Source organism: Carya illinoinensis, chromosome 10, assembly GCF_018687715.1.
Source record: "Carya illinoinensis cultivar Pawnee chromosome 10, C.illinoinensisPawnee_v1, whole genome shotgun sequence".
Taxonomy (NCBI): Eukaryota; Viridiplantae; Streptophyta; class Magnoliopsida; order Fagales; family Juglandaceae; genus Carya; species Carya illinoinensis.
In genome coordinates this window covers 29050606-29059099 of record NC_056761.1, presented here as the reverse complement: position 1 = coordinate 29059099, position 8494 = coordinate 29050606, and positions in this window count along the sequence as shown.

Here is an 8494-nt window from a genome sequence, read left to right as displayed (position 1 = left end):
TGATGCGATTCTTGATGCATTGGAAATCTATCTTAAGGGGCTATAAATGTTTCTTTAATAATGATTTCCCAATTCAAACTCTTGAAGCCTATACGTGACTGTCAAGATGAGTCCTAAAATTTTGAGAATTGTTTTATATGGGAATAATGAAGACATTAGCGTTTCTTTTCTATCCTATATAAGTATATCATTAGCACAAAAATAAGGAAGGAGAGTCAGCAACACTATGATGAGAGGACATATTAAAGAATGAAAAGACGAAATTAATTTCCATTGCCACTGTTTGTTTTATTTTTCTCTTGAGATTTTTGTTGTCCATTATATTTATGGGTAACTAAATTCTCAAGTAAGGCTAGGGATGAATTTACACATTAGATGATATTTTTAATTTATGTATTTGATTTTTAATTACTAAAACTATTTTGCTTTATCATTCTCAATTCATTGTTGATTTGTTTTCTCCGAATAATCATAGAATTTATTCTATTTATAGATTCAGTCATGTTTTTTTCTATTTAATGGATTAGTTCTTTGATTATGTTGGTTTAATTATTTATCTTTATTGATTTAATTTTTTGCTGCAATATCACTCGTTGAGTATATTATCATCGTTAGATTTTCTCAATAGTGATAATAATTTATTTATTTTAAAAGTGGTGAATGATTTTTTAAAGGGTTACATTTGGTTTAATTTTGGTTCATAAATCTATACCTTTCGATTGAGAATTTTAGTAATTGAGTTCTCAATTGAGTTATTCAATAAATTAAGAATAATTAAAATACAAAATTTGTGCAAGAGATTCCCGACGCTTTACTATTTGTCAAATTTGAGTACTTTTTCTGTTAGTCACTTTACTTCACTTTGATTTGAATTTAAAATTAATCTTTGTTTTCATTAATTATTTAATAGTTTTCTTTACTTTTTTTGTTCATTCTACTATTTTTTTTAATTTGTTTCTCTATGGAATCGACATCCCAAAACTGTGCTATAACTATCGCGTTATTCTCTGGGTGTAATAACAACTCTAAAGCAGCACTAGCTTTATGTCAAGCTCACCAAATGTAAGTTTGGGTGTGCTGAGATCTCTTACTTGGACCACTTGGTTTCTCACCAGGGGGTTAAAGCCTACCCAGAAAAGTTGTAGGCCATGAGGGATTGGCCACTACCACATAACATAAAGGAGCTAAGAGGGTTCTTGGCCCTCATAGGGTACTGCAGGAGGTTCATTTTAGGGTGTAGGAGTATTGTGGCCCCACTGGTAGGGATGTTAAAAAAGAATTCCAGTGGACAAAAAAGGGGAAGAAAGCCTTTGATAGGCTGAAACAAGCTACTCAATCACTAGTCCTAGCTTTACCAGATTTCACACTACCATTCATTATTGAATGTGATGCTTGGGGGGATTTGTTTGGGTTGTGCTCATGCAAAAAGGGAGGCCAATCTCTCTTTTCAGGCAAGCATTGAAGAGGAGAGCTCTCTTGATGTCTACCTACGAGAATGAGTTCTATGCTCTTCTCTTAGCCATAGTCAAGTGGAGGCCCTACTTGCTAGGACATAAATTTGTAGTCAAGACTAATCAATAGAGCTTGAAATATCTGTTAGATCGGAAGGTGGGTACGCTTGCCTAGCAAAGGTGGATAACCAAGTTCCTTGATTATGATTTTATAGTATAATACCAAAAAGGGCCATTAACTAGATAGCATATGCATTATCTAAAAAGGGGCCTAATTAACTTCCCTACTGTTGACTAGATGAATGAGTTTATGGGAGCCTACGAGGATGATGAATTGCTTAATGGCTTAGTAGATTAGTGCAAAAGGGTAGAGTTACCAACAGACTATACTCTGAGAGGTAGGGGGGACGACTTCTTGTTGTATAAGGGGAGACTGTATATACCGTACCAACCTACCTTCAAGAACAAACTGCTAAAACTATCACATAGTAGCTCTTGAGAAGAGGGGGGCGGGGGCGGAGGGGTCACTCTAGCTATGATAAAACCATACATAGAGTTAGGAAGGACTTCTTTTGGTCTGGACATAAAAAGGAGGTTAAACAATTTGTAAGGAACTGTGACCTATGTTAGAGGGTCAAGGTGGATAACACTTGACCTAGTGGACTACTACAACCTCATCCTATACCAAAACAATCTTGGACTCATATCACCATGGATTTCATTACTTTGAGGGTTTTGACACCATATGGGTAGTAGTGGACAGGTTGACTAAATATAGTCACTTTACCTCTGATAATCACCCATACACAACTTGAGTCTGTGGTGACTGATTGAGATCCCATCTTCACCAACAACTTTTGGAAGGAATTTTTGAGCCTGCAGGGGGTCTAAATGCATTTATCTACATACTACCATTCTCAAACTGATATACAATTTGAAGTTGTAAATAAGACCCTTGAAAACTACCTCAAGCGTATCTCAGTAGATAGGCCCAAGGATCAGTCTAATTGGGTGCACTTAGCAAAATGATGGTACAATTCTACCCCTTATGCCTCCACCAAACTTACCTCTTTTAAAGCCCTATATGGGTACCTAACCCCACATCTACTCAGTTATGTACCAAGGACAACTAACACAGAAGTAGTGGACTAGGATCTCAAATCTAGGGAGTAGATACTTCAACTACTCAAATGTAACTTAACAAGAGTACATGAACGCATGAAAAAATATGCTGAGTTAAGAAGGAAGGAAAGGGAGTTTAGAGTTGGAGATGTGGTATACCTGTAGTTGTAACCCTATCGCCAGATCACCTAGTTTCTTTGGCCCATTCCAGGTTCTGCAACGTATCAGTGCAGTGGCATATTGCTTGGATCTGTCATCCACATCAAAGTTTATGCAACATGTATCATAGCTAAAAAAGAAACTTGGGAACAAGGTCATGGCCTTACCAATGTTAGCGCTCGCAAATGAGGAAGGACAATTGAAGCCCGAAGCATAAAAGATTCTTTGTCAACACTTGAAAAAGGTGAAGAACCAGGCCCGAGTAGAGGTGCTTGTTTGTTAGCAAGGCCAAGGGGATGATGAAGCAACTTGGGAATACTACTCACAAATGAAGGATTCATACCCTCACCTTGTGGGAAAGGTTTTTTAATGGGGGAGGAATTGACACAATCAGATCTAGGGATTTCAGTTCAAAGAACCAAGCATAGAATGGGGAGCACAATGTACTTCAAGACTTAGTTTGTGAATTGAGGAGTTTAGTGAAGTGAAAGACTAAAATATGGCTTGTGGACTGTAGAGGCATCATGGGCTTACTGTCGCGGGCTCATTGAAGAGTTCATGGGCTTAGGTGTGTTGGGTTGAGTTAATTTTAGTGATAGTTTGGTGGGCTAGGCTAGTTATCTTTATCTTGTCAGTTGTTATCTTATTTCCGCATTACATTTTATTTCTTGTTGTGTAATGGATTTTAGCCTATAGTGTTTTTTGGCTTTTAGTGTGTCAGCATTCCGTTAGGAAATACTGACATTTAAGGGACCTATAGAACCTCTTTGAGGAATCATTTGGAATATTACAAAAGTTCTTTCCTTCTTTTTTCTCTAGTTTCTTCTTGGAGGACCTCAAACTTGAAGTGAGTTATTTATCATTACAATTTTCATAAGTGGATCTGTTACAGGTTATCATCAAGCGAGCTTTATCTGAAATTGAGAGCCTTTCTATCCCCCGCATTGTTTCTTTCACACAGTGGGTAAGGTTAATAATCTTTTATATTATTTTCTAACAAAACATGATCATTCAATCATTTTTCCAATAAAAACAACAATTCCTTTGTACAATTAAAAGAATGGCACTTATCTCCTAAAGGAGTCTTTTATCAAATCTAACTAAAAAATAAAAATAAGTTTTTCATCCAACCTTTTTTTTTTGGGGGGGGGGGGGGGGGGGGGGGGGATGTCTATTGTAGTGCTCATTAAAGGAAATTTGCATTTGTAGTATTTATTTAAGAGTTTTTCCTAACACATCTTTATTTAATTAAAGACCCTATAAGCTTTTACTGTTGATGAATGATGAGTTACCTTAACACAATATAAGTTTTCCATGACTAAGATAGAATAAAGGAGAGTAAGGGAGAAAATATCAATATGTTCAACCAATTAAATCTTAGAAATAAATTAAGGTGATAACATTTATGCTCTCTTAAAAATTTAATTTATTGTATATTAGCTCACATGGTTACTTAGCTACTTGAATACAATGCTCTTTATTCGAAAAAATTAACTATGTGAAATATTTTAGCCAAAAAGGGATTTCGCAAAAGTAAACTCACAAAGTGATATGATTTGATAATGTAAGTTTGATAAAAACTTACTTTTAGTTTAAAGTAGAAATAAAGTATTATATGAAATTATATCAGTTTATAATTTTATTTTGTGAACTCTGTTTGTGGTTGCAATTCTACTTTTTTAATTATTTCAATACATTTGGTAGTTTACTATTGATATATATAAAAGCAAGAGCTTGTTGTTGACATGTGTTGTAAACTACATTTTACAATTACAAACATTAATGCTATTCACTAAAATAAATATGATCTTTTGGGATGAAAAAATTTGGGACGTTTTTGTCCCTGAAGGTCACTTTAAGGGATGAAATTCTTTGTCCATCCCAAAAAGTCCTAGCAGTCTAATTATCATTCGAACAAGACACTTGACGTTCGAATGGAGGAATTGGGGACTAAAATATATTGTCCCCAAATAGATTTACTATTTTAAATGGTGGTACACAGTTCAAACTAACACAAATATCTATTCATACATATAATTGTAGTTCAAATGGACAATTTGGTTAGAGAATTGTATATAGTTTGGGTGTTGGAACCAAAATTTTTCGTTCAAATGTAAACAATATTGTTTGAACGAAAAGATTTTGTTGGAACTCACAGTGCCCATTCAAACTTATGATGTTTTAATTTCATAAAATATAAAAACAAATCATGTGTAAATATTTTTACATGATGCTCATTGTGTAGAACCATTAAGTATATAGAAAAAAAAAACTATATTAAAATATATAACATGTCACCAAAAAAAGTTAATGACTAGTACTTAATTTAATACATGCTAGAGTCCTAACAATCAACTCTATCTCCTCCAAACGAGCATCCATCATGTTTATGAGAGGTGTCATGCTCCTCTCAATATCAGCAACAAGGCTCATCCATAGCTTAGGACTTACCACATAAATCTCTGTGGGTAGAATATTAGCAACGGCAGTAAGTATCTTTTTGCACACAATATTAATGAATGTTGCATGGATCTTGGTGAGCACAATATCAGCCATCTCATTTATACGAGTAGTTGTTGTGGTGGCAGTAGTATGCCTCCTTGGGGATGAAACACTAGTGGCCTTAGTAGGCTCTGACTTCTGCCTAGTATAGAGGTTGCTCGTGCTTTTGCCCAAGGTGATGATATTTAATGAGCCAATTTGTGATTGTCAACGCTCAGACGAAGTGACCTCCACTCCCACAGACATAAGTAGTCTAGAGATCGTCAGCACAAACAGCAGACTACTCCTAGACAAGTACTTAGGCTTGGTCTGGATGGCAAAATCCTTCTATCTCATCAAATCTCATCTCATTCCATCTCATCTTAATATCTAAATACCACAAATACAAATGCTTTTCAATTTTAAATCTTTAACTTTTTTATCTAATCACTACAAATTTTCTGAACTTTCAAACAAAATACAAAAAATGATTCAATATTTTTAAATCTCAAAATAAAAATAATACTAAAAACTAATATTCTAACAATATTTTAACTTTATAATATTTTTCTTCAACTTTTCCTCTCTCATTTCTCAAAACCCTATAAAATATTTTTAACTCAAACATTTTATTATTATTCATAAACTTTTTCACTACTATTAACATATCGTCTCAGCTCATCTCACTATCCAAACGAGACCTTAGACGTAAGTCTAATCTGGGACAAGTAATATAGGGGCAAATGAATCGGATGGCCTTTCTCCAATCGCAATATGAATCTAGCTCGATTGATGTTGATATTCTTTGGATGCTTCCTTGGGTCTATGTTATATGAGACGATCAGTGCTAACATCCAAAAGATTGTTATGCAGTCAACATGCTGGATGGCTTTACTACCATGATAAGGAGGAACTATATCCTTAACCATCAATCGATGTACCTCCTCATCGGAAAGCTTGTCTTTGGGACAATTTGCTCCATGAACTCCTCGGTTTCATCCTTTTGCCGAACCACTTCCAATGCAAGATATGCACTGAGCTCACGAGGGATGTGGCGAATCTCATCTATCTTGTCAACTGAGAATGTGATATTCACCCCCCATATAGTGAAGGCAAATGCCTCATTTGCAACATTCTTCTCACTGACTCTATAGAACTATTGCTTCTCAATGACTCTATAGAACTATTACAATAGGTTAGGATAGGCAACCCCTAACTAGTCAAAAATAGGACCCCATCCCCTATCAGTGAATATAGACTCTAGGGTCCTGCTCTCTTAGATGATGTCACTTAAGTCATTAAGTTTAACGACCCTCTTGATAAGTATCAGCCTGAGAGGTCGATTTTGTGCAATCAAGGATGTTACCTCTGATGACCTAGCATGTTTCGATCCAGTAGTGGACATGATGTATAAAATCTACAGATTAAGAAAATGAATGCTAAGTTCAATATTATATAGTTGAAGCACTCTAATACACTGGTATTCTAAGTAGATTTTGTATTCTGGGTTGTGTTCGAACTATCATAGACCTTTTTCGAACACCAAACACTATGTAAATGAGTTTTGCATATGAACACTAATTGGGATGATGTTTGAACAATAAGCAAATTGCAAGAATTTACCAATATTGACCATGTATTTGGGTTGATGTTTGCACTAATGTATAACAATGTTCAAACACCAACCCATATGTGAACTTACTAATAAGTTGGAACACTAATCGAATTGATGTTCTAACGAACATATTCTTCATTTGAATAACAAGAAAATTGAGAGAAAATGGAAATGTTGTTTGCGTATTCAGGAAAAGTGTTTGAACAAACATAAAGAATGTTTAAACACCAACCTGTATGTAAACTTACTATTAAATTGAAAACTTAATTAAGTCGATGTTCAAACAAACGTGTTCTTCATTGTAACAAGTAGATTGTGAGAAAATGGAATTGCCAAACACGTACTCGAGTTGGTGTTTGAACTAATGTAGACAATGTTCGGACACCAACATGTATATAGACTTACTATTAAATTGAACACTTATTTGGGTTTTTGTTTGAATTAATGTAGTATTCATTCAAACAACAAGCAATATTTGAATAAAATTTATTCCTAAACCAATATTCAAGTTGGTGTCTGAACTCAACTAGACATCATTCGAACAATGTAATTAGGTCATATTTGGGAATGGTGTGGTCCGAACTAACATATTGCTCAAATGGACAGAGCTTACATTCGAATGTACATTCAAACGTTAAGTTTACAATGTTCAAACAAGCAAAAATAGTGTTTGGCAACTTTAAACGTTCAAACGTTTAGAGGAGTTGTCCAAATGTGGGACTCAGGAAGACATCAATGGCAAAGTGAACTCGTTCCCAAAACTAAAACTCATCAATCTTCAAGATTGAGGGGTTTTTTGCCCCTAAATTTATGTGAGACATTCACTTGGTCATCCACAGTGTATGGTGGCCGAAAAATAAAGGAATGGGATTTGGATCTACAAATGAGATTTGAACCCTTTTGGAATGGTGAACAATGAAATATTGGAGGTACCTTTTGGCAGCTAGAAACATGTGTGATGGTGACGCTGACGAAGACGGTATTGAAAGGTAGTTGGATATTTGAACGAGAGTGACAAATAGGCGAGAGAAGTTTGAACGATGTGAATATAGAGGGAGGGTTTTGAGTGTTTATTCAACTGGTTTCCATTCGAACATATAATAGAATGTTCAAATGGTACTTCATTACATGTAGTTCGAATGTAATATTAGGAGTCTAAACATGACACATTCTATTCGAACAGTGTATCTTTTGTTCGAATGGCATAACATAATTCCCATTTATTTGTGTTATGTACTCTTTTTTTTTTTTAGGAAGAGGACGATATCCTAATTTTTATTGATAGCCCTCACTTATGGCGGAGGAAAACTGTGGTTACAAAATGGACACCTGGGGGATACAAAATAAACAATGAAGACCAAACCCAGGCGTCAAAACTTTCTAAACGTAAAAAGACTACAAACTCCAAACAAATTACAGAGATCCCAACCATAACATAAAACAAACCCTAAAACAAAACCCCACCAGAAACAAGGCCTTGCAAAACAAAGATAGCCAAAACGAATGCAAGTGAAGTATTAAAACTAGATAGATACCAAAACAAAAACACACCTAGGACACCTTAAGAGATGTGCAAATAAGGAAGACCAAGTCTGTCCATTCGAAGAAGACCTTGTAATTGGCTAGGCAGGTCACCGTCAGCAAACCAATCCTTATTGAGACCCAT